General features: G+C 41.9%; 1 protein-coding gene across 6 annotated transcripts in view; it reads left to right on the top strand.

The window, feature by feature from the left end:
* Positions 1-20,146, top strand: part of atxn1a (ataxin 1a) — a 375,415-nt gene that overhangs the window by 59,070 nt on the left and 296,199 nt on the right. The window contains exon 1 of one of the 6 annotated variants that reach the window (XM_087978652.1): positions 14,196-14,338. The exons of the other annotated variants lie outside the window; for them this stretch is intronic. The gene's annotated coding sequence lies outside the window, so the exon portion shown is untranslated. Of the gene's footprint in view, positions 1-14,195; positions 14,339-20,146 lie in introns of those variants that run through there. 6 annotated transcript variants of the gene reach the window in all.

Here is a 20,146-nt window from a genome sequence, read left to right as displayed (position 1 = left end):
TGCAAACTCCACACAGTCAGTCGCCTGAGGCGGGAATTGAACCCGGGTCTCTGACGCTGTGAGGCAGCAGTGCTAACCACTGTGCCACCGTGCCGCCCACGGTGGCAATTTGCAGCTTGATCTTTGCAGCACTGTGTGAAATCCTGTCCACTTGGCTGCATGGTGGCACAGTGGTTAGCACTGCTGCCTCACAGCGCCAGAGACCCGGGTTCAATTCCCGACTCAGGCGACTGACTGTGTGGAGTTTACACATTCTCCCCGTGTCTGCGTGGGTTTTCTCCGGGTGCTCTAGTTTCCTCCCACAATCCAAAGATGTGCAGGTTAGGTGAATTGACCATGCTAAATTGCCCGTAGTGTTAGGTGCATTAGTCAGGGAGAATGGGTCTGGGTGGGTTTCTCTTTGGGATGGTCAGTGTGGACTTGTTGGGCTGAAGGGCCTGTTTCCATACTGTAGGGAATCTAATCTAATCTAATTGTTAATCACATGGAACTTTTACAGCCTCACCACTTCTCAGGAAAAAAAAACTTCCTCCTGATTTTTTAAAAGGATTTAGATTTAGATTAGATTAGATTCCCTACAGTGTGGAAACAGGCCCTTCGGCCCAATTAGTCCACACTGACCCTTCGAAGAGTAACCCACCCACACCCATTTCTCCCTGACTAATGCACCTAGCACTATGGGCAATTTAGCATGGTCAATTCACCTGACCTGCACATCTTTGGATTGTGGGAGGAAACCGGAGCACCCGGAGGAAACCCACACAGACACAGGGAGAATGTGCAAACTCCACACAGTCACCTGAGGCTGGAATTAAACCTAGGACCCTGGTGCTGTGAGGCAGCAGTGCTCACCACTGAGCCACCTGTGCCACCTATCAGTAGGTAAAAACAATGACTGCAGATGCTGGAAACCAGATTCTGGATTGGTGGTGCTGGAAGAGCACAGCAATTCAGGCAGCATCCAAGGAGCTTTGAAATCGACGTTTCGGGCAAAAGCCCTTCATCAGGAATAAAGGCAGTGAGCCTGAAGCGTGAAGAGATAAACTAGGGGAGGGTGGGGGTGGGGAGAGAGTAGCATAGAGTACAATGGGTGAGTGGGGGAGGGGATGAAGGTGATAGGTCAGGGAGGAGAGGGTGACTGTTTTGTATTCATGGTGCCTAGTTTTGGACTCCCCGCAATCAGGAGCAGTTCCTTTGTCTACCCTTCATAAATTTAAAAGCATTTATCACCTCGCCTCTCAATCTTCTCTTTTCTGGAGATAAGAACCCCAGCCTGTTCAGTCTTTCCTGATAATTGTACTTGCTCAGGTGAAATTCTTGTCAATTTTTTTTGGCACTTTCTCCAGTGCTTCTGTATCCTTTTGTAAAATGGAGACCAGCTATAAATATAATCATAAATATCTGAGAGAATAATATGTCACGAGTCACATCCTGCCAGTACACATCCAGTTTACATCTCTCCTTTATAAGTTTGTTAATAACTTCTGCTTGTGTTTTACAACAGCATTATTCATTTGTATCTATGGCACCCAATTGAGAATGTAATTCCGATTCTTATATTTGTATCATTTACTTTTTATTCTTGCATAGTGGTTTGGGTGTGGCTGGCAAAGTCAACATTTGTTGCCCATCCCCAATTGCGATCACTCCTTAGAAAGGATATATTGGCCTTGTGGGGAGAATTACTAAGATTTACAAAAATGATTCCTCATCTTCAGGGGTTAAGTTATGAGGAGAGATAATACAAATCAAGCCTCTTTTTCTCTAGAATTTTGAAGGTTAAGGCATGATCTAATCAAAGCCTTCAAGATATTAACAGGAAAAGTCAGGTTAGGTAAAGATGAACTCTTTCCACTGGTTGAGGATTCTCAAACAAGGGCATAACCTTAGATTTAGGGCCAGACTGTTCACGAGGGATGTTAAGAAGCGTTTCTATATACAAAGGCTGGTAGAGGTTTGGAACTGTATTCCACAAACAGCAGTTACACCCCCAATAATGTAAGGATGGTAGATTCAGGATTTTGATCCAGTCATTGTGACCAATGACAATATAGTTGGAAGTCAGAATGCTGTGTGGCTTGGGGTTAAACTTGCAGGTGATGTTCTCAAGAGCCTGCTATCCCTCCCCTTTTCAGTGATTTAAATTGCAGATTTGGAAGATGCTGTCAAAGGAGCATGGGTGAATTGCAGCATGCATTTTGTGGATGAAACATGCTGTTGCCATTGTGTATTGGTGGTGAAAGGAAGAAGTCTTTAAGGTGATGGATGGGGTGACAATTTAGCGAGTCGCTTTAATTTACCTGGTGTTGAGTTTCTGGAGTGTTTCTGAAGCTGCACTCGTCAAGGCAAGTGGAGAGTATTTCATCACACTCCTGGCTCGTATCAGAATTATGACCCGGTTTGAGGAAGTTTCACCTAACATCTGTTGGGAAGTGGGGACACCCAGAGAGAGGAATGTGGGGAGAGGGTGCACTGGAAGACAGAAGCCAGGGTAGAGTATGCCTTTCAGCAGCCTCTGTCTCTATCTCCCCCACTAACCACCTGCCTACACTGGCCAGGTGGACTAACTCTTACATCCCACAAACAGCTGTAATAATTGTCGACCAGGTGGGAATAGGTGCTGGGGTGGGCTTAACAGCTTCTTTTGGAAGGGGGTTTTGGTGGAACCTGGGTCGTCTTGTCCACAACTTGATTCAGGTGGGGTTCTGCTGTGATACCCTTCGCCTTATTGAGTTTCCTTTCCACCTCCTTTATATAGCATACAAGGAATGGCCAAGTGCTGGAAAATGGGATTAGAATCGCTGTGTGGTTGGTTTTGTCTGGTTCCGATCTTCTGGGCTAAGATGACATTTTCCTGTGTTGTAGGTTTCTATGACTCCAGGTCCACCATCCCAGACCATGAAGAGTTTATTTGAAGTGTGAGGGATGTTCTGTGCTGTGAGATAGTAACTCTTTTTGCCCTTAACCCACAGTACCTCTTTATGCCCAATTTTGAGTTGGCTGATTTCTTCTGAATGTTTTTAATTAAACATGGTGATTTGCCGCATACATGATTCAGGGCATTCTGAGTGCAAACCCAGAACGTTATCTCAACAAAAGCAATGTAGATATTCTACCAGTGCAATCACGAACACATGCACTGACAATTGGTAAATTGATGAGTACATGGTCAAATCAGATTTTCCTCTTGATGCTTCTCATCAACTTGTTACAGGCAGGTTTTGCAGATATATTCTTCAGGACTTAGTAGCCGTCCTATCAATCACTTTTGGTGATGGACATTGAAGTCTCCCACGTAGAGTACATTATGTGCCATTGTTATCCCTAATGCATCTTCCAGGAGGTGTTTAACTTGGAGGAGTACTGATTCATTAGTTTGTGGAGGGCAGTAGGTCACAATGCATTTCCTTACCTATGGTGGACCTGTTATCACGTGACTTCACGGAGTCCAGAACCAACATTAAGGACTTCCAGGGCAATTATTTCCTGATTGTGTACCACTGCTACTCTCAAAGAGACAGGACATAACCAGGGAGGTGATAGTGGGGTCGGGGATATTGGCTGTAAGTTACAATTTGTTTGGTATTACTGTCAGACTGATGCTTGACCACTCAGTGTGCTCTTTAAGCACATGCCCCCAGATGTTATATTTTACAGGATTAGTTGTTCTATTGTCGTTTCTGATGCGAGCGGGTCTGTCCAGTTACATTCCTTCTGGACTTTTCTAATATCAATTTTGGACAACTGTGTGTTGAAGACAGTAAAAGTCAACCAGATTTCTGTGGTTCTGGATTCTCTTGGCAGGTAAATATGGAGCTTTCTTCCCGAAATGACATTAGCAAGTCTGGCAGGTCTTTGGGTGATCATTTCATGGTCACCATTGTATAGACTAGCTTTCACTAAATTTGTTGGAATAATTTCATCGACCACCTGCTATCAAGTGATTTGTAGGTAATGTATTCAGTTAGTCATCTTGGTAACTGAAAAGCTGTTACTGTATTTTGCGAATGTTGCAGGGCAGCATGGTGGCTGAGTGGTTCACACTGCTGCATCGTATCTCCAGGGACCCAGGTTCGATTCCATCCTCTGTGGGGTTTGTGCATTCACCTCATGTCTATGTGAGCTTCCTTCTGCAGTCCAGGGATGTGCAGGTTGGGTGGATTGGCCAAGCTAAATTGCCCATAGTGTCCAGGGATGTGCAGGTTAGGTGGATTGGCCAAGCTAAATTGCCCATAGTGTCCAGGGATGTGCAGGTTAGATGGATTAGCCATGGGCAATGCAGGCCCTTGGGGGGGGGGGTGGTTCGGAGTGGGATGCTGTTCAGAGGGTTGGATTGACCTGATGGGCCAAATGGCCTGCTTCCATACCGTATCCATGACAGGATATCAACATGTATCTTTAGAACATTAGGCCGTACCTCTATTTCCCTGTTATATTCCTAGCTTCATTACCTTTGTCTCTACCAGTAAATGGTGAACAATATTAGTCATTGTATCAACTCCTGTGGAACACTAATCTGTTTGGTTAACTTCCTGTAACCGCTTCTCATTTTATTAGGTTGTTCATATGGAGTTTGTAAAATGGTAACTGCAAATGGAATTTTCAAATTCATCATAGAAAAGCGAACAGTAATACTTATCTGCTGAATATGTTTTTATTTCTGGAAAAATGAAATATTACTTTCTGAATACGCAAACAAAAAGCAAGTAAGTTAATACAATGTTGCGTCTTTGTTTCTATATTGCCATTTCTTCACCACTGCATAAATATCCTGGGAGTCCCTTTGTACGGGAACTGTGGGTGTCCACATAGACAGCAGCACTGGAGGGTGGCAGCCCACTACTGCCTTGTCAGGGGCAATCAAGATGGCAATAAACACTGGTTTAGCCAACAGGACCCACATCCTGTGAATGAATAAACTTTTTTAAAAAAATGCGGGCGAGTCCAAAGAGTTTCAAAATGCAATATTTTCCAAAGACCGCCAAAATACAACCACACACTTTAAAGAGTAAACATCAGCTATTGGACAAATTCTCAAAGGAGTTCATTCTGTTTTCCTTTTATCTCCATTCTCTATCTACCGCTGCTGACTCATGTGGGTGCAATCCACAAGTGTCAGCAAATGTCACGCTAGTTTCATTTCTGCACTAGTCACCTTCAGCAAAGTTCTCACTCTAGGACTGATGGCATAAAGTAGCATGAAAGAGACTGGGTTTTGCATATCGGGTTGGAATGACTATGCTTGTGATGTAATTTATCTTTTCTTGTTCATGAAAATCACTTAATTATCCTTTTGTCTGCATGAATACCCAAAAAGTATGTTGTTTCTGTTGCATTGTAAGATATAATCAGAGGTGGAGGAGGTTGAGTTTAGCCTGGTAAACCCTTGAAGTTGTATTGCTGTGGCATTTTGGATTTTCTCATTTCTTAATGTGCATAGAACCTGTAAATTGGACTTTATCAGATGGCCTGGGAGGTGGGAAGCCTGGAAAAATCATTGTGGAAAGCATCAGGAAAGGAGCCTGATGTCTTCTCGCCACTACAGTACATGACCAATAGTGGTGACCTCAGCAACACAGAAGGACCAGCCAAAAACGTGCCCAATTTAAAGCTACTTCCCGTCAGGTGCGATGGCCACTAGCTAAACCCTGGTGGCCTCCCCAGAGGATGCTTCTTTCTGACTCTTGGATGGCCCAACTACAGTGAATTGTGTCCTCTTTCTCCCACATCTCATAATGGTAATGTCACTGGATTAATAATCCAGGCTAAAGTCTGGGGACATGGGTTTGATTCTAACCATGACAGATGGTGAAATTTGAGTTCAATAAAAAGCTAACCATTTAGTAACACGTAACCATTGTTGATTGCTGTAAAAAAAACCCATCTGGTTCACTAATGTGCTTTAGGGAAGTTTTACCTGGCCTGGCCAAATGTGATTCCAGACCCATAGCAATGTGATCAACTCTTAATTGCCCTCTGGACAACTAGAGATAGGTAGTTAATGCTGGCCTAGCCAGCGACACCCACACTCCACGAACAAATATCACTTGAATCTACACAGAACAACTTATCTCATCTTCAAAGAAACCTCAGTAAAGCTCTTGTGTTCCTCCTGCAGCCTCAGCTCTGGCCAACACTAACAATGGTGCTTTGAGGTTGTTGAGCTGCTAATCTCTCAACTATTCTGGGAGGTAGGCTATATTCTGTGTTTCTACTGACCTCTCAATTAATCAGCACTGTAAAATCCACCCAAGATGCTGCCCTTCACCTATTTTAGGTCTTGCTTTTAGACCTAGCTGCAGGGAAACTTGCTGTCTGATAAAATTCCTGCCTGTATTTCACTCAATTAGGCAAAACTTTTAGAATGAATTGTTTGGTATTGGATAATGTCCCTTAAAAACATAATTTTCTGAGTATTTTCTGTGTAGCAACAATTGCAGCAGTAATTAACTTTCCAAAATTCTAGCACGGGAACACAAAAGGGAAGAATTATAAGAAACACAGATGTTATGATGTGCATTGAACTAGCACCAATGGTTTACCTGGTGCCAAATTTTCTGAAATATTTCTGAAAACAATACACTAATAATAAAGTTTTGTTGTTAGAAGGAATAAAACCTAACCTTTGAATGGAAGTGGGCAAGGGGACAAAGGCCACTGGACATCGGGTTGTTGTCCCATAGTCATTGGCCAAAAGGATTCAGATAGTTGATTGACACAAAGAAAATAACCAGTTCTTCGAAATCTGATCGAACAATAAAAGCTTTGGGCAGGGACCAGTTCTTTTTTGGGATCTCTCAAGTGGACCTTGTAGATAGCAGTTTTCATTGGGTGGTCCACAGAGACTAATCCTTTTTAGCACTCTTCATCAGGCAGATGGAAGATGAATCAGGAGGAGAGGTGAAAGAGCAGGGAAGTGTTCTCTAACACCTTGGCTGGAGAGCAGGGTGCTGTCCCTACTTCTTTAAAGAAATCAACACATTCCATATCAACAACCTATTTGGCCTCTGATAGTAGTGAACCATCCCAAAATGTTGAAGTCATATACTTCTATTTTTAATTAATGTTATCATATTTAACAACTGCTTCATGACAAATTGTTGATGGCCTATATCAGGTTTCTGTTAAAATCAACAAAATGTCTGGAAAATCCTGCGCTTTCAACCTTGAAATGGAATAGCAAAAAGAGGGAATAAGAGATTTGGATGGTAAATTAGGTAAAATTATTTCAAATTAAATGGCAAAAATAAGGCAAGTTACCACATTCAAATTAGTAAAAGGCAAACCTTTGACTCATACCGGGAAGTTCTAGGTAATTTAGACATTAATAGTAATGACAAGTTGCAATTTGTGTTCATTAAATCGAGTAATTTGTGGGTTTGCCCCAGAAATTGACCATGTAAGTTTCTAAATTGCTGGTTCATTAATATCTCTCCGAGAAGGCAGTTGCACACATTAGCCACAAGCAGAAGTAGGCAGCTTGGGCCTTCCTGGCTGCTCTGTCATTCAGTATGATCATAGCTGATAAACAAACTCAATCCCTTGTTCCCGCTTTCTCCCTTTGATTACTTTCACCCGAAGAACTACATCCAACTCCATTCAGTGTTTTAACTGCTTTCTGTTGCAGAGAATTCCCCCGGCTCACCACTTTCTAGGTGAATAAATTTCTCCTTATCTCGGTCATAAATGACCTACCTTCTATCCTTAAACTCTGACCCCTAGTTCTGAACTACCTAGCCATATGGTATGTATTTCTCGCGTTTATCCTGCCTAGTCCTGTTAGAACTTTATAGGTTTCTATGAGATTCCCCCCACCCCCTCTACTAAACTCATCCGAACTGATTACAGTCTCTCTTCACATTAGTCCTCCCATTTCAGCAGTCATTCTGGTTTCAGTTCTGCAACACTTAGTTGATGTGATGGGTCAGACACCTAGGGACTGACAATACATACAGCCTTGTGATTAGTGCCCACATCCTAACAATGAGGAACATGCAAACAAAGTTATCTATTCAGCATTAAAACCATTTGATAACCATTAAAGAAGATTTAGTAACCAATCGGGGACTACGGTGAGAGGGGAAGATGGGTAGAAAAATGAAATTTGATTAGAATGACCTTCCTTATCCATTGTGTAGTGATACAAACACTAGCCCAGGTCTCCTAGTCTCCAGATAGCTGGGGAACGGGACATACAGCTAGAGATGTGTGCTGGAATCCCTAAAAAGTTCTTGATGCATTGAATTCTCGGGAATTACCCGAGAAGATTGAACTTCCAACAAGAAATGCCTGTGCTCCCTGGAATCTTTTGAAAGTCTCTGAAACAGTTAATGTCGGAGCTTACTGACCTTTCTGACTTTCTTGTAGAAAGTGAGGACTGCTGATGAAGGGCTCATGCCTGAAACGTTGATTCTCCTGCTCCTTGGATGCTGCCTGACCTGTGCTTTCCCAGCATCACGCACTCATTTCCGACTTCCTTACCTAATTACCCAGGAAATGATAGTCAGAAAAATGCTCGTCTGACACCTGGGCATACACTGTGTATATTATACAACTTTCCCCATAACTCTTCCTTAAGATTCTGTGAACCTGACAACTTCTTCCATCTGATCAGCCAAGTCACTCAGCTGTCACTGAACCCAGCTGCCTCCACCTGCACACTTACCTCACCCAGCCAATCCTCTCCCAGACCTACACGTTCACCTCTTCACTCAGCCACTTGCATTTACTATAACAAGGGGACATGGCTTGTCTTCCCCCAATGATTTTGTGTCATGAAGAAAGACTCTGCAATTCTTAAAAAAAAACTAGGATCTGATGTCCTAGCCGGTAAAGCAGAGCTCTGGCGGGATGGTCGGTGAGGATGAGAACACAGCAGAAATCTAACAGTTTCTGGAAAACTCGAGCATATAATTAACCTACTGCATGATTTGATAATGGAGATCACAAATTATAACCAAGTTATGTTTTTATCAAGCCAAATGACAAGTTATATTTACAGTAACATGCCTAGTTATTCCTTTTGCTTTATTTTAACTGCAGATATGATAGGGACTAACATCCAAATTAGCTTCTGAAAGTTGGAGAAGCCTTTACCTTATCCCATTTTTGACTCAGCAATAATAACCCTCAGCTGCAGGTCTATTCTTGTTTCTCGATTATGTTTTGACTACTTTTTCCGGACACAGTCTTAACTGACATTACTGACAGGATAATTGATTGTAAATTTAATAGTAGTATAAGCATTACAAGAACTTCATACATTCATAATGAAAGATTTCAATGACAATGTGGCAACTAACATATTATTTGAAGTCATTCAGAAGCGTAAACTCAGATAAGAGGGTTTTTTTTCAAGCAAAAAAGCATGTAAAAATGACAATTATTTTGTGAAAATAATGTTAAAATCTCCTTTTCGGGGTGAATGATTGCAGAATCATCCAACATTTGTTTTTCAGCCAGAATAATAAGATCATAGCAAACAGGAGAAAGATGAGGCCATTTGGCCCATCAAGCCTGCCTTGCCTTTGATATGATTATGGCTGATATGACTGTGACTCAGAACCCATTTAAAAAAAAACTTGCATGATTCGGTTGTTCAAATATCCCAAGGGATTTCACTGGAGCAATTTCAAATTGATCTCAAGCCATGTAAGGGAATTATGATGACAGATGGCTGAAAACATGTTCAGACAAGTAGGCTTTAAGGAATATCATGAAGGAATAAAGACAAATAGAGAGCAGAAATGTTTAGGATGGATGTTTCACAGTTTACTGTTTAGATTCCTACATGGTAGAACAATCAAAAGTCAGGATTGCATAGAAATCTCAGACAATTAAAATGAGGGTAAAGAGATAGGAAGGGGTGTGGCGATGGAGACTATTGACAACAAGAATGAGAAGTTCTAAACTTTAGGCATTGCCAGAGCTGATACATGAATGTGCTGGCATATTTCAGACTACCCGAGGCTCCAATTCCATTTCAAAAGTTCCTTTAACGTATATCATTGGATACGAATTTGACAGTTTTACAGAATTGTGAGAATATTCCATTTTGGTTACTCCATGGCATGTCCTTTACTTACAGAGTGGCTTATACTTGTGAAAAGTACACTTTGTCAGCACTGTTTGGAAATAAAAATACAATGTTGTATCATGAGTTCTCTGATCCACACTCACTTCAAATACAGAATTGCTGCTTGCTTTCTTTTTTTCCATGAGTTTGAAAATGGAAAATGTTTGCTTTGAAGGGCTTATTTATTTATAGAATCATAGAGATGTACAGCGTGGAAACAGACATTTGGTCCAACTCGTTCACACCGACCAGATATCCTAACCTAATCTAGTCCTATTTGCCAGCACTTGGCCCATATCCCTCTAAATCCTTTCTATTCATATACCCCATCCAGATATCTTTTAAATGTTGTAATTGTACCAGCCTCCACCACTTCCTCTGGCAGCTCATTCTTTACATGCAACACCCCCCTGTGTGGAAAGGTTGCCCTTGGGTTCCTTTTGTAACTTTCCCCTCTCACCTAAACCTATGCCCTGCAGTTCTGGACTCCCCCATCCCAGGGAAAAAACATTGTCTATTTAACCTATCCATGCCCCTCGTGATTTTATAAGCAATACCAAACACCTTCTTCATTATCCTATCCACCTGAGACTCCACTTTCAAGAAACTAAGAATCTGCACTCCAAGGTCTCTTTGTTCAGCAGCACTCCCCAGGACCTTACCATTAAATGTATAAGTCCTGTCCTGATTTGTCTTTCCAAATTGTAGCACCTCCCATCTATCTAAATTAAACTCCATCTGCCGCTCCTCAGCACATTGACCCAACTGATCAAGAACCTGTTGTAATCTGAGGTAACCTTCTTCGCTGTCCACCACACCTCCAATCTTGCAATTTACTGTCAGAACTTGAGATAAATGGATTTAACTGCTTCAGGAATGCACATTCCTTCACAAAATTGAGAAAAAAAGTTATAGAAGGAATTATTTTGCAAAATAAGCTGCAAATGTTTAATGATTCACTGAATTTGAAACATGTACTGAAATCCATAGAGATTATAGCATAATAAAATACTGTTGAATTGACTATGCCTGTAACTCCTCCTGGGAGATCTTGTGGTGCAGTGAATGGTGTTTGCACATCTTGACCAGAAACTCCAGATCAACTCCTACCTCACAACTTGATGTCCATGGAAAGTGTGTCACAATATTCAGACAGGTTGATAACTAACCTCTAGGTACTTCCAATACACCAATGACACGTTGTAAGAGCGGGGGAGATTAGATTAGATTACTTACATTTTTAGATTAGATTACTTAGATTACTTACAGTGTGAAACAGGCCCTTCGGCCCAACAAGTCCACACTGACCTGCCGAAGCGCACCCACCCAGACCCATTCCCCTACATTTACCCCTGCACTTAACACCACGGGCAATTTAGCATGGCCAATTCACCTAACCTGCACATTTTTGGACTGTGGGAGGAAACCGGAGCACCCGGAGGAAACCCACGCAGACACGGGGAGAATGTGCAAACTCCACATAGTTAGCACAGTTTCCTGGTCAGCTCGAAGTATATGATGGCTACAATGTAAAACCCTCCTGCAAGACTCAAAGCAGGCTGTTGCCATGAGCAAGTGTCATCCGGGTTCTGAGTGACGACTGCACACAATGCATGCGCACACAATGTTGAATTGGTTGTTATGTAATTCTCCGGATGACTTTGCAAATGTGTTCCAACAGTGAATCACATGTTCTGTGCACTAAGTTTAGAATTTTGCAAGCGTGGTTGGTTGGGAATGGTCAGAGTCAAGATTAGAGTGATGCTGGAAAAGCACAGCAGGTCAGGCAGCACCGAGGAGCAGGAAAAATCGACGTTTTGGGCAAAAGCCGTTCATCAGAACCTTGCATGTTGCAAACAACTAAAGCATATGTTGTTTGAGACTTTTTATGTCAGTGTTTGGGAGGTATGGCCTACATACCTAGTATCACATCAGCAATTAAATTTATATATCACATTACTCATTTGCGTGATAAGCAGAACATTTTTACGCAGGCAACCAATTTAAAGGGTGTAGGTTTGCCCGCTGAGCTGTAGGTTTGATATCCAGACGTTTCATTACCTGGCTAGGTAACATCATCAGTGGCGACCTCCAAGTGAAGCAATGCTGTTGTCTCCTGCTTTCTATTTATATCTTTCTCCTGAATGGGATTCCTGGGGTTTGTGATGATGTCATATCCTGTTCGTTTTCTGAGGGGTTGATAGATGGCATCTAGATCTATGTGTTTGTTTATGGTGTTGTGGTTGGAGTGCCAGGCCTCTAGGAATTCTCTGGCATGTCTTTGCTTAGCCTGTCCCAGGATAGATGGTGTTGTCCCAGTCAAAATGGTGGGGTTTTTTTTCATCCGTGTGTAGGGCCATGAGGGAGAGAGGGTCGTGTCTTTTTGTGGCTAGTTGGTGTTCGTGTATCCTGGTGGCTAACTTACTTCCTGTTTGTCCTACATAGTGTTTCTGTCAGTCCTTGCATGGAATTTTGTAGATGACGTTGGTTTTGTCCATGGGTTGTACTGGGTCTTTAAGTTTGTTAGTTTTTGTTTGAGAGTGTTGGTGGTTTGTGTGCTACTAGGATTCCGAGGGGTCTTAGTAGTCTGGCTGTCATTTCTGAAACTTCTTTGATGTACGGTAAGGTGGTTAGGGTTTCTGGTTGTGTTTGGTCTGCTTGTCGTGGTTTGTTCTTGAGGAATCTGCGGACTGTATTTTTTGAGTATCCGTTCTTCTTGAATACGTTGTATAGATGGTTCTCCTCTGTTTTCTGAAGTTTGTCTGTGCTGCAGTGTGTGGTGGCTCGTTGGAATAGTGTTCTGATAGTGTATCAGAGAATTCCTAGAGGCCTGGCACTCCAACCACAACACCATAAACAAACACATAGATCTAGATGCCATCTATCAACCCCTCAGAAAACGAACAGGAAATGACATCACCACAAACCCCAGGAACCCCATCCAGGAGAAAGATATAAATAGAAAGCAGAAGACAACAGCTTTGCTTCACTTGGAGGTCGCCACTGATGATGTTACCTAGCCAGGGAATGAAACGTCTGGATGTCAAACCTACAGCTCAGCGAGCAAACCTACACCCTATACCTCAACTTGAGCTACAAACCTTGCAAAAACCAGTTTAAAATTGTTAGTTGGGCTTGCATTGTGACTCACCTGCTCATGCTGGATGCTACATATATTCACAAGTTCTTTGACAGAAGGAACATGTATGCAAATTATGCTTAATTCAACTGAAGAAAATAGGTGACACCCATTCTCTCGTACATTCTTCAGGATAATAGCTTGATAATTCAGCGTCAAATTGCATGGTTTGAATTTAAAGAAAGCGTGGCAGTTAATTGTAAGTCACCAACTAACTGGTGCATTGTCAATGGGATTACCTCTACCAATCAGAGTCCATTTGCCAACCAACCAATCAGCACTGTCCTCTCAGACAGGATATGACGTTGTTTTTCCCTTACTCTGGCAATCTTGCATGAGTGCAAGATGAAAAACCTAGACAAAATATGTCTTTTTTCAGCAGTACTGAAGTAAAGTAATTTTACTGTGTATTTGAATCTGCTTTTTTCTGTCAGATAAAGTTGTCTTCACCAAGAATATGAAAAACATTGTTTTTTTGACATGATGTGGGTGGCAAGTTGTTGAAGATTGCCACGCAAGTACTTTAACTCTTTCCCTTGATTTGTCTCTACACTAATTCCAGTTGGACTTAGCATGCCAATTGTGCTCCCACTGCTGGCAGACAGGAAATTTTGTCCCCTTTAAACATACCTGCTCCTGCAAATATGGGTTGAGGCTAGGCCGAAACTGGAGAATCACTATGCCAGCTTTCACCAGCATTTTTATTCCTCAGCTCTGTATCTAGCCTTCGCGCCTCAGAAAAATCATGCCCGTCTTTTGATCATAACATAGCAGCTGCTAATGTGCAAATTAACTATGAAGAGTTCTGAAGAATTCACGACGCCATGAAACTACAATATAAATTATACCACAAAAGGAAAATAGCACTATCACGATCCAGAAGCTGCAATCCAATGTTAGCCTATTTGTTGCTGATAGTTTCTTCTTTGGGCGCCTTTTGTAGATTCCAGTGATGCTATAAAGATCCTGTAATGTTTCTGAAAATTCAAGATTCCACATTAACCTCAAAGCCTCATATAATAATGGCATTGGAAGTAAAAATCCGTGCCTAAACCAATATGATGCATACTGTACTACCATCTGATGTCAAAAGACCACCTTCACTGTCAAACACAATGGAACATGTAAGTTCATCATTCTATTGTAATACTTACTGTGCATGGATTTTGTGAAATGACAGCAATACTTGTGCAATGCATGCAGCTTGATGTGTATCAGGGAGCTATGTGCTGAACTGATAACAGATTGCAAAAGCTTACAAAACTCAGAATGAAGCATGGGGAATCACTTGCAGAGGCTACAAGACATTGAGTTAGACATAGCAAAACTCAAATACAGACAATACTACAGAACACTCAACTGTAAACAATTCAGGTTTGCTAACTAGCAGAAATGTACTCTGGCTATTTCTGACATGGTTAAAAAGCTTAGAACCATGCCCTTCGGCCCACTGTACCTATTCCAACAACAAACACCAAGCTACACGAATCCCATTTACCTGCACTCGGTCCATAGTTGACAATGCCCTGATGAAGGGCTTATGCTTGAAACGTCAATCCTCCTGCTCCTCAGATGCTGCCTGACCTGCTGTGCTTTTCTAGCACCACACTCTTGACTCTGATGCCCTGACATTATAAGTGCGCCTCCAGATGCTTCTTAAACGTCATGAGTACCTGCTTCCACCACTCTCGCAGGCAGTGTGTTTCATATTTAAATCACTCTTTTTCTCCGATCTCCTCTAAGCTATTCATTCCTCGCCGTACACTTATTTCACCTGGTCTGGCAGACACGTCAGCCTTGGTAAAAAGATTTTCACAATCTACCCCATCTGTGTTAAAAATCACACAACACCAGGTTATATGCTTCTCATAATTTTGCATACCTCAATCAGATCTCCTCTCAGCTTCATCTGCTCCAGGAAAAACAAACCCAACTTATCCAGTTTCTCCACATAACAGAGACTTTCTATCCTGGAAAACATCCCAGTGAATCTCCTCTGTGCCCTGTCCAGTGCAATCATGTCCCTCTGATATTGTGGTGACCAGAACTGCACACAGCATCCCATCAATGACCTAACCAATGGTTTATAAAGTTGTGAGACTTTCTTGCTCCTGTGCTCTACATCCTGAAAGCAAGCATCTTGTATTACTGCCTTCACCACCCAGTCTATCTGTGCTGCTACTTTCAGAGATCTATGGCCTTCTATCCCGAGGTCCCTTTGTTCCTCAGCACTCCCGAGGGACCAAGCATTCATTGTACATATCCTTCTCTTATTAGACCTCCCAAATTGCATCACCTCGTACCTATCAGGATTAAATTCCATCTGCCATTGCTCCACCCTGTTTAGCACCTGATCAATATCGGCCTGTACTCTAAGAGCATCCTTTTCACCATTAATAAACCTAATTTTCATGGTCATGTGAAAATTTATTTATTATTCACATCCAAGTCATTAATATACATAGCAAACGGCAAACATCTGAGCATCGATCCCTGGTCACAAGCTTCCAGTCACAAATACAGCCTCTACTGTCACCCTTTGCTGCATATGTGCAAGCCAACTTTGGATTCAGTTCACCAACTTTCATTAGATCCCTTGGCTCCTTGCATAACAATAGATACAATTTAGTTTTCGATCTTCTCAAGTGCCTGATCATGACCTTGTCTTTTCCACCTGCTGGACTGTCCTAGTATTCTTTGAGGAGGTAACAAGGAAGCTAGACGAAGGAGATCCATTGGATATGATCTATTCGGATTTCTAGAAGGCCTTTGACAAGATGCCACATAAGAGGCTGCTAAATAAGATAAGAGCCCATGATGTAGATTCAAGGTACTGGCATGTCTAGGGGATTGGCTAATGGGTAGAAGGTAGAGATTGGGGATAAAGGAATCTTTTTCAGAATGACAGTTGGGGGCTAGTCGAGTTCCTCAGGGGTCAGTGTTAGGACCACAACTATTCAAGTTATACATTCGCGTGTGGACAAAGGAACTGAGGACTTTGTTGCTATGTTTGCAGACGACCCAAAGTTAGATTGGGGGTGGGGAGCAGATAGTGTTGAAAAAGTGGGGAGGATACAGAAAGACTTGGATACGCTAGGAGAGTAGGAAAATAAGCAGCAAATGTAACACAATGTCGGAAAGTGTGAGGTTTACACTTTCATAGGAAGAATGGAGGCATAGACTATTTTGTAAATGGGGAAAACACAAAGTCCTCAGTGAGGATTCCATTAAAATTAACATGCAGGTTCAGTTGGCAGTTAGGCAGACAAATGCATTGTTGACATTCATTTCCAGAGCAGAGATGTGTTGCTGCTGCCCTCTAAGGTTCTGGTCAGACCGCATTCGAAGCATTGTAAGCAGCTTTGGGTTCCTTATCTAAGGAAGGACATGCTGGCTTAGGTGGGGTTCAGAGAAGGTTTGCAAGAATGATCTTGGGTATGACAGGCTTGTCATATGAGGAGCAGTTGAGGACTCTGGGTCTGTACTCAATAGAGTTTCGAAGAATGAGGGGAAACTCATTGAAACTTACAGAATGCTGAGAGGCCTGGATAGAGTGGATGCGAAGAAGATGTTTCTACTGGTAGGAGAGACTAGGACCTGAGGGCCTTAGACCCATTAGAACTGAGAGTAGGAGGAACTTCTTCAGTCAGAGTGGTGTATCTGTGGAACTCATTGCCACAGAAGGCTGTAGAGGCCAGTTCACTGAGTGTACTTAAGACAGAGAGAGAGAAGTTCTTGATTAATAAGGGGATCAAGGGTTACAGGGAGAATGGAGCCATGATTGAATGACAGAGTAGACTGAAGGGCCAAATGGTCTAATTCTGCTGCTGTGTCTTACAGTACTACTTCTATATCTACTTGAACTTTGCTCCTGACTTTGCATCTACTCTCGGCACCACCCTCCTGCCAAATTAGTTTAAAACCTCAACGACAGCATGACCTCTTAGCAAAGACATTGGCTCATTCTGGTTTAGGTGCAACATGTCCAGCTTAGCGTTATAGAGTCCTAGAGATGTGCAACATAGAAACAGACCTTTGGTCCAACTCGTCAATGCCGACCAGATATCCTAAATTAAACTAGTCCCATTTGCAAGTGCTTGGTACTCAGCCCTCTTAAACCTTTCCTAATCAAATAACCACCCGGATGTCTTTTAAACGTTGTAATTATATCAGCCTCCTCCACTTCCTCTCGCAGCTCACTCCCTACTGTATGAAAAAGTTGCCCCTTAGGTCCCTTTTAAATCTTTCCCCTTTCACCGTAAAGCGATGCCACCTGTTCTGGATTCCCCAACCCCAGGGAAAAGACTTTGCCTATTTATCCTGTCCATGCTGTGATGCTGCTGCTCCTTAACAAGGCTATGTTGTCCTTGGTTTTTCTTTAGAGAGGTTGAAAAGCAGTGATTTCGAAAAGTCGAGGTTTGAAGGGTTTTAGAGCCAGTTTGATTATAGTAAACCGATACTGCCTCAGGCAAAAGGTTTTCAAGTTTTTAAAAAAAACACTTGGGCAATGAAAGGGGAGTGGCCAGTTCTCCCAACTCAGCCTGTCTCTGGTTTACTGTCGTTTGGTTTGGTTTTAAAAGTCAGTTGTGAAGCTGCTGATGCAAAGAATTAGGTCCATGCTGATCCTCCCTCTCTCTGACATCTCTCCTGTAAGACTCTTTTTTTTTTCCTTTTGTGCCAAGGGGTGTTTGTGGGGATTGTCGCAAGTATTTGGAACAGCATCATTAAGTTGGGCTAATCTGTTGGAATTTGGAAAGGTTAAATTATTCTGTTCTCTTTTGTCTGTGTTTCATTTGGTAATCTTGTAAATAAACTCTGTTTTGTTTAAAACTAAGTGGTTTAACCAGCTGCATCCCTCCTGAAACATCCACTTTACACCTGTTTAATCCAACTAGCAAAGTTAGGGCCTGGGCTACTTCCTGCAAATGTTTGAGGTGGGGGGTTCTGACCTGGTCCGTAACAATGTCCCTCATGATTTTATAAACCTCTAAAAGGTCATCGCCTCAGCCTCTGATGCTCCAGGGAAAGGGAAGATGTCCAAATAGTTTTGCATTAATTTGATTTCTTTCTTCCCCTTTGGAAGGAAGACAATTAAAATGTAGGTGGGCCTGTGTGAAATAATTCATGCCCAAACTTTCTTTTAACCAGTTTTAAACTAATGGCCATTTATATTCAAATTCTGGTAGATATGTTAATCCATCTGTTTAGATGTGTTATGTCTGGAGGAGGTGAGGCTTGAACCCAAAGCTTCTACCTTCCTTTCAGTCACATGCAGTTTCATGAGTACAATACAAACACTTTTGGAACTCGATAACATAATCAAACCTCAGTTCTCTCCACGAATCCAAAAAATATGTAGGCAAATTAATATAATTATGAAGTACATATTTATCAGTTTTGTAGAGATTTCTAGTAGACTGCGGGATAGGTATTTTTTATCAACCTGGTAAAAACAATGACTGCAGATGCTGGTAACCAGATTCTGGGTCAGTGGTGCTGGAAGAGCACAGCAATTCAGGCAGCATCCAAGGAGCTTCGAAATCGACGTTTCGGGCAAAAGCCCTTCATCAGACCTATTCAGAGACGTTATGATATATCTCTGGAGCAAGTAGGATTTGAATCTGGGCATAATGGAGGATATGATACATTGGTATTGATAAATATGATACATTTCAGAGTAGTTGAATAAAACAACAAGTTAGAATTTTAGAATTCTTTCCAGAGTTATATAATTTTTATTTGAGTAACTTTTCTATCAACTTTCTATTTCCAATACAATGCATAGCAAACGTTAGCAAGAAATCAACAGACTTTTAGTTCCTTATCAGTATTTCTTTTTATTTGTAACAGACTTTACTGTTCAACATCTTGTTCAGTGTACCATCTATCCTTGCTTTATTTCCATTTAAAACATTGACAAATTTAAATCAAATTTGTAATCTTAACATCTCAGTTCTCTAACTTCCTGGAATTACAATATCAGGTTCTGTCTTGTTGTTACCCTGTTACATTTGGAAATCAGAGCTAATTTTGGGTTTCCAGAGTTGTAAGAATGACAGTTTAATATTTTGACACCATACTATACTTTAAAAATATTCAAACTAATGCTTTTTCTTCTATGAATGTTTAAATACAAATTAATTGACAGCTTTCCATGTGACGAGATGAGAGTAAAATTATTCCCAGAAAACGGTCTGTGTCGCACCTGTTCTTCAGGTGTTTGGATGATTAAATATGGCAGGCAAGAAGTGAGTGAAGAACAATGTCCACTATACAATGTTAGAACCAGAAACCTAGATCTTTACACACATCTGTACCAAAGGTTAGGCCCTTTGCATTTGTAAATAAGGTGCTTAAAACCTGTTTAAGGCTAGCTCTCAATCAATAACTTGTTTGCCTTGACAATAGTAGTGTCAAGAAAGTCCAGGATTAGGGAGTGCCTGTTAGATCCATACAAGAAAGTAAGGAAATTACATGATCCCAAGGCGGCAAATTAATATAATTATGAAGTGCATATTTATCAGTTTTGTAGAGATTTCTAGTAGACTGCGGGATAGGTATTTTTTATCAACCTGGTAAAAACAATGACTGCAGATGCTGGAAACCAGATTCTGGGTCAGTGGTGCTGGAAAAGCACAGCAATTCAGGCAGCATCCAAGGAGCTTCGAAATCGACGTTTCGGGCAAAAGCCCTTCATCAGACCTATTCAGAGACGTTATAATGGGCGGCACGATGGCACAGTGGTTAGCACTGCTGCCTCGCAGCGCCAGAGACCCGGGTTCAATTCCCGACTCAGGCGACTGACTGTGTGGAGTTTGCACGTTCTCCCCGTGTCTGCGTGGGTTTCCTCCGGGTGCTCCGGTTTCCTCCCACAGTCCAAAGATGTGCAGGTCAGGTGAATTGGCTATGCTAAATTGCCCGTAGTGTTAGGT

The sequence above is a fragment of the Chiloscyllium plagiosum genome, unplaced genomic scaffold (assembly GCF_037043375.1).
Source record: "Chiloscyllium plagiosum isolate Xiang-an unplaced genomic scaffold, Cpla_swu_hap1 HiC_scaffold_34, whole genome shotgun sequence".
NCBI classification, from domain to species: Eukaryota; Metazoa; Chordata; class Chondrichthyes; order Orectolobiformes; family Hemiscylliidae; genus Chiloscyllium; species Chiloscyllium plagiosum.
Note: the sequence above shows the minus strand (reverse complement) of the source record. Positions and strands in the feature narration are given on the sequence as shown.